The following is a 10,433-nucleotide window of genomic DNA, read 5'->3' as shown; positions in this document are numbered from 1 at the left end:
CACTATTCATGGTTTAGAAAGACACGAAAGCAAACACTATAACATATTTATTAGAAAACGTTTCGGTCCTGGGACCTTGATCACTTCTAACGTTAGAAGTGATCAAGGTCCCAGGACCGAAAAGTTTTCTAATAAATATGTTATAGTGTTTGCTTACGTGTCTTTCTAAACCAACTTGTCGGTATTTATTACCAAGGTTTATACCAACACTATTCATACCCAATACTTCGAAAAACAAACACAAATGCAGTATAATACAATCCATTATTGACTACGTTTCGCCCACAGAGTGGGTGATCTGTTCGTGACTTTCGAAAAGTGTCAATAAAGAATAGCATTATACTGCATTTGTGTTTATTTTTCCAAATAAGTCCAAATAAGCCGCGGGGGCGTTGACCCCCGGAACTCTCTCCAGGTAAACTCCAGGCAAATGATAATGGAAAGACAATTGTGTAGAGTTCAGGATATTAAAGAAAAAAACTTTGCCACTGAAGCCACTCATAACTAAAGGTTTCCCTTAATAAATGTCCTGAACTGGACAGAAATGTCTTTTCCACATCTTGTTGGTGGTTTAGAAAGACACGTAAGTAAACACTATGTCATAGTGTTTGCTTACGTGTCTTTCTAAACCAACTTGTCGGTATTTATTACCAAGGTTTATACACATCTTGTTAGGTAAGACACATATGCAACAGTTAAGTATCTTTATTTCGAAACGTTTCGCCTACACAGTAGGCTTCTTCAGTCGAGTACAGAAAAGTTGATAGAAGCAGAAGAGACTTGAAGACGATGTAATCAGTCCATCACCCTTAAAGTTTTGAGGTGGTCAGTCCCTCAGTCTCTCTTCATCTACAAACTCTCTTCTCCAGACTGAGGGACTGACCACCTCAAAACTTTAAGGGTGATGGACTGATTACATCGTCTTCAAGTCTCTTCTGCTTCTATCAACTTTTCTGTACTCGACTGAAGAAGCCTACTGTGTAGGCGAAACTTTTCGAAATAAAGATACCTAACTGTTGCATATGTGTCTTACCTAACTTATTTCTTGGGTAGCATTGAAAATTGGGTTGGGTAAATGTTTTGTTAGTGGGATGAATTGTAAAGGACCTGCCGAGTATGGGCCAACAGGCCTGCTGCAGTGTTCCTCCTTTCTTATGTTCTGTACTTGACTGAAGAAGCCTACTGTGTAAGCAAAACGTTTCGGAATAAAGATGCCTAACTGTTGCTCATGTCTGTATTTATACCATTTTCATATTCACTGCAGCAAGCCTATTGGCCCACACTGTGTAGGTCCTTCTTTAACCCAACCCATTTAGCAAAATTATTTGTCTAACCCATTTTCAGTGCTACCCAAGGTTATAAGAACATAAAAATGGAGAAACACTGCAGCAGGCCTACTGGGCCAAAAGTTAATGATTGCAACAAATTGACCAATGATAAAAAGGCATTAGTATTATTTATAGCAATCAATGATGAGATTAAGACACATTCCTACACATAGCAATCAATAAAAAGGCACAACACCATGATTGGAACAATACACAAATATTCTGCACATGAGAAACTTATGACGACGTTTCGGCCCGTCTTATTAGTGGTCCAAGTCAGATTGAAATGTCATGTTTCTTTCACCTATGTGAGTTATTTGTGTATGTATAGTAATATTTGAGAGAGAAGAGAGAGGAGAGGAGATAGAGGGCGTTCAGAGGTTGAAAATAAAGTCGACGAACTCTGTGATAAGTAGGGCAATCTTATCTAAATATGTTGGAGAGTGAGCATGAACTGATAGCTCTGGCTCAGCCTCTCTCCAGTACTCACTCCCCACAGAAATTAAATACAAAAATAAAAATCTGTACTCACCTAGTTGTAGTTGGAGGGGGTCGAGTCTCAAATCCTGGCCCCGCCTCTTAACTTCCCACTCTCCAGATTCACTCTTAAGTCTCGTGGGCCCTATCGTACCTGCTCTTTAAACTATGTATGGAGCCTGCCTCCACCACTTCCTAAGATCATTCTACTTTCCTACCATTCTGAAACTAAAGAAATACTTCTCAACATCCCCGTAGCTCATCTGCTCTAATTTCCAGTGGTGACACTGAATTCTCGTTTCTCACCTCTCAAACATCCTACTCCCGTCTACCTTATCAAATTCCTGAGTATTTTATGCTATCATGTCCCTCCCTTGATTCTTTTGTTCTCCAATGTCATTAGATTCACTTCTATGAACTCCTGATGAAAGTTAAGACACATGTGCAACATCTGGGTATGGTTTAGAAAGACACGTAAGCAAACACTATAACATATTTATTAGAAAACGTTTCGGTCCTGGGACCTTGATCACTTCGTTAGAAGTGATCAAGGTCCCAGGACCGAAACGTTTTCTAATAAATATGTTATAGTGTTTGCTTACGTGTCTTTCTAAACCAACTTGTCGGTATTTATTACCAAGGTTTATACCAACATCTGGGTATCTTTATCGTAGACGTTTTGCCATCCGGTGGCTTTATCAATACAGATTCTAGGACGTAACTTGAAAGACAGTAAAACCATTTACAAAAGATGAGGTAATCAGTCTCTCAGCCTTGGAGTTGGTGTGAAGAGCATTGTGGCCTGGTGGCCTGTTGGCTAAAGCTCCCGCTTCACACACGGAGGGCCCAGGTTCGATTCCCGGCAGGTGGAAACATTTCGACGTGTTGTCCTGTTCACCTAGCAGCAAATAGGTACCTGGGTGTTAGTCGAATGGTGTGGGTCGAATCCTGGGGGACAAGATTGAGGACTCCAATGGAAATAAGGTAGACAGTCCTTGATGACGCACTGACTTTCTTGGGTTATCCTGGGTGGCTGACCCTCCGGGGTTAAAAATCCGAATGAAATCTTATTCTCTACAAGGCTGAGGGACTGATTACCTCATCTTTTGTATATAGTTCTACTGTCTTCAAGTTATGTCCTAGAATCTGTATTGATAAAGCCACTGGATGGCAAAACGTCTACAATAAAGATACCCAGATGTTGCACATGTGTCTTAACTTTCATCTTGTTGGTATTGTATACCTTTCTTGCACTCCATTAACTCCTCATACCTCATGCCCTTTAGTTGTATACGTTTGAACTTTCTATAGTTTCTGTACATGCTTTTCAGATGTAAGTTTCCTACTGGTGCTGAATATTCCAAGATGGGCTTGATGAATGTTGTATAAAGGGCTTAGAATGATTTCTATTGAGATTCTTGGGCTACCATTGGATTTACTAAAAGAACATTGGCTGCAGAGGCTATTCAGCTGGTGTGAACCTCAGGCATTGCATTGGGTACTATGCTCACCCCTAGATCTTTCTCATTGAGTGAAGTCTGCAGCCTCTGTCCCCTTAATCTATACCCCATTTTCAGTCTTCTTGCTCCTTCCTCAAACTTCATGACCTTGCATTTGCTGGGTTAATTCAAGCAACCACTTATCTGACCACTCTTGCTATTTGTCCAGATCCCTTTGAAGCCTTTTCTTATCGTTATATGCTTTTATTCTCATCAGTAAATAACAAAAAAAGGCACAATACCGTGACTGGAACGATACACAAATAACCCGCACATAGAAGAGAAGAGCTTATGACGACGTTCCCGTCTGACTTGGACCATTTACAAAGTCACACTAATGAAAAGGAGAGCAGGATGGGTATATACAGGCAGGAGGTGGTAGTAGTATTAGTAGTGGTAGTAGTGGAGGTGGGAGGAAGTAGTATTGGGAAGGTAATAAGAGTAGGAGAGGCCAGCCAAATAATAAGAGAGGAGCACTGCAAGGGAGCTAGGTGCCCACAGAGGGTAAGAGCAAGAACACCGAGGGGGGGAAAAACAAATAAATAAATAAAGAAGGAACAGATACACAGGGCAGAAGAAAGACAACCCAAAGGAGAAAAAGGAAAGAAGAAAGGGGAAGAGGGAGAAGAAGAAAAAAAGGAGGAATCAGGTTAGGTCACGGCTGTTCTGAAGTTTGGAGCATTTTACACTGTAGTGGGAGAGGAAGGCATCTACAGAGATGAAGCCAGGACTAAGATTCACACGTCGTCGTAAGCTCCTCTCTTCTATCTGCGGGTTATTTGTGTATTCTCATCAGTTTTACATCATCAGCAAACAAACTAAGAACAGTACTGGTTTTTGTACCCCTCTAGTAGCTCTTTCTCATTATGATGTTTTTTTCCTGACAAGTCAGTTTTTGCTTCCTATCCTTAAGATACTCTTTGATCCGCTGGAGTATGTTTCCTGTTATCCCTGCCTGAATCTCAACATTTCTTGGCCCAACCTTTTGAGGGGATATAACATTAAACATATTCTTTGGGTCACCCTGCCACAGCAGGGTGGCCCAAAGAAAATGCATTCACCAACATTCACTGAATTGTCTTCCATCTACAAGTGTGCTGATATCACACTCGCATTACCCCTCTGACTACATTAGCACCACCCCTCCACTGTGTATTCATAGGAAAGTGCTGAACCTGTAAGTCACAGTGCTTGGCGAATGGAAGGCAATAAGACTTGATCCAAGGGAAGGGTAGTCCTAATTCTTTGGATCAACTACCCTTCATAGCCTCAACCCTTCAAAGGGTACAATGGATTATACCAAAGTGAATGCATAGGGGGTAACACAGCACTATCTAGGCTGGAATATTGCTGCACACTAACAGCACCTTTCAAGGCAGGTGAAATTGCTGACCTAGAAAATGTACAGAGAACCTTCACGGCGCGCAAAACGGAGATAAAACACCTCAATTATTGGGAGCGCTTGAGGTTCCTAAACCTGTATTCCCTGGAACGCAGGCGGGAGAGATACATGATTATATACACCTGGAAAATCCTAGAGGGACTAGTGCCGAACTTGCACACGAAAATCACTCACTACGAAAGCAAAAGACTTGGCAGACGATGCAACATCCCCCCAATGAAAAGCAGGGGTGTCACTAGCACGTTAAGAGACCATACAATAAGTGTCAGGGGCCCGAGACTGTTCAACTGCCTCCCAGCATACATAAGGGGGATTACCAACAGACCCCTGGCAGTCTTCAAGCTGGCACTGGACAAGCACCTAAAGGCGGTTCCTGACCAGCCGGGCTGTGGCTCGTACGTTGGTTTGCGTGCAGCCAGCAGTAACAGCCTGGTTGATCAGGCTCTGATCCACCAGGAGGCCTGGTCACAGACCGGGCCACGGGGGCGTTGAACCCCGGAACTCTCTCCAGGTAAACTCCAGGTCTCCAGGTTTAGGAATGGGGGGGGGGGTGAATTGGCTTTGATCTAAGAGATAACAATCCCATGTCTTTGGATCAAGATACCTTTACCTTTTTTTTTTTTTAAGCAAAAACAGCATTTCTTAAATAAACCATTTTATACAAAAGGCCATCTGAAAAACAGCTGTCATTTGACAAATAGCTGTCATCTGAAAATAGACAGCCTGTTAGAAATAGTCCTCTGACAGAAATAGCATTCATCCTACAGAAAAAGCCATAGCTGATCTTTTCCCCTCCCCCCTCAAAATTACAGGTAGTAGCAACAATCCAGAGAGGTAAAGTACTACCATTCTGTTATACCAATACAAGATGGGAGTCTTAAAACATTTGCAATGGCAAGATTACTGATCTTTCCATCTCATGAACTTACAAGATTTAGGTAAATCATTTCAGCTTCTAATTACAATTAGTATTCACTTATTTTTACTATCCGGTATTTTACTTATTCTTATAATGTTTCCTTTTCAATTTAGGACGTCTGATCTGAGACCAAGCTGTAGGAGCAATGATCTCTGAAATCATTACCATATACACATTACAAAATTAGAGGTTGTTATACAAAACAAGTCACCTTATAAAGTAGTCAACTTACACTGAAACAGTTTTCCCGGACAAAGCATATTGAAAAAGCACATTAAAAAAGTCCTTAAAACCTAAGTCATTCATTTCCCATTCCAGGTCAGGCCACTAGTCATAGTACAGAAAGTATCAAGATATCAAAAAATTCTTTAAGAAAGGGGTACAGTACTTAAGTTAAACCCAAAGAAAGGAAGAAACTTGACCAATTCCAATTTCTCAGAAAGAGAGCCTTCACCTAAGGCAAAGCACTTCCCTTGAAAAATCATCAAGTGAGTCAGCTGTGGTGGTCCTAGGCATAGTCCTCAAACAGCTGTAGCACAGAGATCTATGTAAGAGAGACACTTATGCAATGTAAGGCAACTTTATTATGGAAACATTGTGCCCACCAGGAGCTTTATTAATTCAAGGATTTAATATAATCCCTAGAGGGCAAAACATTTCCATAATAAAATTACCTAACATCACATAAGTGTTTTTCACGAACATTTTTTCTTTTAACATGTCAGCCGTTTCCCACAAAAGCAGGGTGACCCAAAAAGAAAAAAAAACTTTCATCATTCAACACTTTCACCATCACTCATACATAATCACTGTCTTTGCAGAGGTGCTCAGATATGACAGTTTAGATGTCCCTCCAAACTGTCAATATCTCAAAGCCCTCCTTGAAAGTGCAGGCACTGTACATACTTCCCTCTTCCAAGATTCAAGTCCGGCTAACTGGTTTCCCTGAATCCCTTCACAAAATATTACTCTGCTCACATTCCAACAGCTCATCTTAAAAATGTCACTATTATAACCTTGTTTTTAACAGTATAGTGACTGCATGAGGGAAGATGATAATGTAAGCTTTCTTATAGAGCCCGGTGGCCTGGTGGCTAAAGCTCCCGCTTCACACACGGAGGGCCCGGGTTCGATTCCCGGCGGGTGGAAACATTTCGACACGTTTCCTTACACCTGTTGTCCTGTTCACCTAGCAGCAAATAGGTACCTGGGTGTTAGTCGACTGGTGTGGGTCGCATCCTGGGGGACAAGATTAAGGACCCCAATGGAAATAAGTTACAGTCCTCGATGACGCACTGACTTTCTTGGGTTATCCTGGGTGGCTAACCCTCCGGGGTTAAAAATCCGAACGAAATCTTAATCTCTCTATATATCATGAATTTTTTGTAAATGTAAATGAAAAGCTTCATCCAAAATTTAATAGCACGTGAAAATGAATTCATAATACTGTATGTACTATTCAATTTTGGATATTTTTTTTTCAATTGCTTTCACAAAATGCTACACTACAGCCTCTTCTCACTTAGTGACGTACTCGTTTACTGATGACTTGGACTTACTACGGGCTCTCTGGATCAGTATGTATACCTAAATACAGTGGACCCCCGCCTAACGTTGGCATCACATAACGTAAAATCCGCCTAGCGATACATTTTATCGCTAAAATTTTGCCTCGTCTAGCGCTAAAAAACTCGCTCAATGCGATTCGTCCGAGACGCGTCTATGTGCGGCCTGAGCCAGCCTCACTTGTTCCGCCGGTGGCATTGTTTACAAGCCAGCCTCCGCGGTAACATCCAAGCATACAATCGGAACATTTCGTATTATTACAGTGTTTTTAGTGATTTCACCTGCAAAATAAGTGACCATGGGCCCCAAGAAAGCTTCTAGTGCCAACCCTACAGGAATAAGGGTGAGAATTACTATGGAGATGAAGAAAGAGATCATTGCTAAGTATGAAAGTGGAGTGTGTGTCTCCGAGCTGGCCAGGTTGTATAGTAAACCCCAATCAACCATCGCTACTGTTGTGTCCAAGAAAACGGCAATCAAGGAAGCTGTTCTTGCCAAAGGTGCAACTTTGTTTTTGAAACAGAGATCGCAAGTGATAGAAGATGTTGAGAGACTGTTATTGGTGTGGATACATGAAAAACAGATAGCAGGAGATAGCGTCTCTCAAGCGATCATAAGTGAAAAGGCTAGGAAGTTGCATGAGGATTTAATTAGAAAAATGCCTGCAACTAGTGATGATGTGAGTGAATTTAAGGCCAGCAAAGGTTGGTTTGAGAGATTTAAGAAGCATAGTGGCATACATTGTGTGATAAGGCATGGTGAGGCTGCCAGTTCGGACCACAAAGCAGCTGAAAAATATGTGCAGGAATTCAAGGAGTACATAGGCAGTGAAGGACTGAAACCTGAACAAGTGTTTAATTGTGACGAAACAGGCCTGTTTTGGAAGAAAATGCCAAGCAGGACCTACATTACTCAGGAGGAAAAGGCACTCCCAGGATATAAGCCTATGAAAGACAGGCTTACTCTGTTAATGTGTGCCAATGCTAATGGTGATTGCAAAGTGAAGCCTTTATTAGTGTATCACTCTGAAACTCCCAGACCGTTCAGGCAAAAGAATATCCTCAAGGCTAATTTGTGTGTGCTGTGGATGGCAAACAGTAAGGCATGGGTCACTAGGGACTTTTTCTATGACTGGTTACACCAAGCATTTGCCCCCACTGAAAAATTACCTAATTGAAAATAAATTAGACCTTAAGTGCCTCCTGGTGTTAGACAATGCCCCTGGTCATCCTACAGACTTGGCAGAGCGACTTTGTGGGGACATGAGCTTCATTAAAGTCAAGTTTTTGCCTCCTAATACCACTCCTCTCCTGCAGCCCATGGACCAGAAGGTCATTTCAAACTTCAAAAAACTGTACACAAAAGCTCTGTTTGAAAGGTGCTTTGTAGTAATCTCAGAACCTCAATTGACTCTAAGAGAGTTTTGAAGAGATCACTTTAATATCCTCAATTGTGTAAACCTTATAGGTAAGGCTTGGGAGGGAGTGACTAAGAGGACCTTGAACTCCGCTTGGAAGAAACTGTGGCCAGAATGTGTAGACAAAAGGGATATTGAAGGATTTGAGGCTAACCCTGAGAGGCGTATGCCAGTTGAGGAATCGATTGTGGCACTGGGGAAGTCCTTGGGGTTGGAGGTTAGTGGGGAGGATGTGGAAGAGTTGGTGGAGGAGGACAATGAAGAACTAACCACTGATGAGCTGCTAGATCAACTTCAACAGCAAGAGGCCACACCTGAGGAAACTGCTTCGGAGGAGGGGAGAGAGAAATTGAAGAAGTTGCCTACTTCAAAGATTAAGGAAATCTGTGCAAAGTGGCTTGAAGTGTAAACCTTTATGGATGAAAATCACCCTCAGACAGCTGTTGCAAGCCGTGTTGGCAACCTGTACACTGACAGTGTTGTGAACCACTTTAGGAAAGTCATAAAGGAACAAGAGGTACAGACCTCTATGGACAGATATGTTGTGCGATAGAAGTCCAGTGACTCTGAAGCTGGTTCTAGTGGCATTAAAAGAAGAAGGGAAGTAACCTCGGAAAAGGACTTGACGCCTCAAGTCTTAATGGAAGGGGATTCCCCTTCTAAACACTAAGACCATCAACACTCTCCCCTCCTCCCATCCCATCAATCATCACCAGATCTTCAATAAAGGTAAGTGTCATGTAACTGTGCATGTCTTCTTCAGTTTGTGTGTATTAAAATTAATATTTCATATGGTAAAATTTTTTTTTTTTCATACTTTTGGGTGTCTTGCATGGATTAATTTGATTTCCATTATTTCTTATGGGGAAAATTAATTCACCTAACGATAATTTCGCCTAACATTGAGCTCTCAGGAACGGATTAATAGCGTTATGCGAGGGTCCACTGTAATGTATATTAAAGCTGATTTCCTCTATTCTGTTTATTACAATATACAGTACACTGCTGTATAAACATTTAAACATACATGTATACTGAAAATGCTATAAATGGTACAAAGGTGACATTAAAACAATATAAAAAATGGTTGATTCAAACCCACTACCATTATAGTATGCTCCTCACTTAAAGACGAATTTGTTTACCGACGTGGTCTTAGGAACAGAACTCCGTTGTTAAGTGAGGAGAGGCTGTATACAGAATAGCTTTATAAGAGTACTTACTGTACTACCAAAGTGATCTAACACCAAAATTACCCACAGCCTACATAGTATGAGAACACACATCTTCCATTCACCTCCACCAACTATTATTATTTAGAAACCTTCGCTCCCTTTTTATCCAAACAGTACTTATCCCAACCTTGATTACTCCAGCCATCCCAAGCTTCATTATTTGACTAATTATTTTTCTATTTGTACCTCTTACACATTTGCTCCCATTATTTTTTTCTTTTCCTCTGACTTTATATTTTCCATATTACTGTTTTTAATGGACTGCCATCTCCCACCGAGGTAGGTAACCCAAAAAAGAAACACTCTCACCATTATTCACTCTATCACGGTCTTGCCAGAGGTGTGTAGATACTGCACTTCAGATGCCCCTCTAAACTGTAAATATCCCAAACCCTTCTTTTAGAGTGCAGGCACTGTACTTTCCACCTCCAGGACTCAAATTCATAAATATCATGGACTATTCTTGTTCTGCATTATCTTTTTCATGCCTCGGCATGATAGTGGCTATCTTTGTACTCAGCAAATCAAAATTGTAATTACACATTGTAACCTTTACAAAGAAATAAACATTATTATTATTATTACTTGAA

This window comes from Cherax quadricarinatus, chromosome 73, assembly GCF_038502225.1.
Source record: "Cherax quadricarinatus isolate ZL_2023a chromosome 73, ASM3850222v1, whole genome shotgun sequence".
Taxonomy (NCBI): domain Eukaryota; kingdom Metazoa; phylum Arthropoda; class Malacostraca; order Decapoda; family Parastacidae; genus Cherax; species Cherax quadricarinatus.
This window is presented reverse-complemented; position numbering follows the sequence as displayed.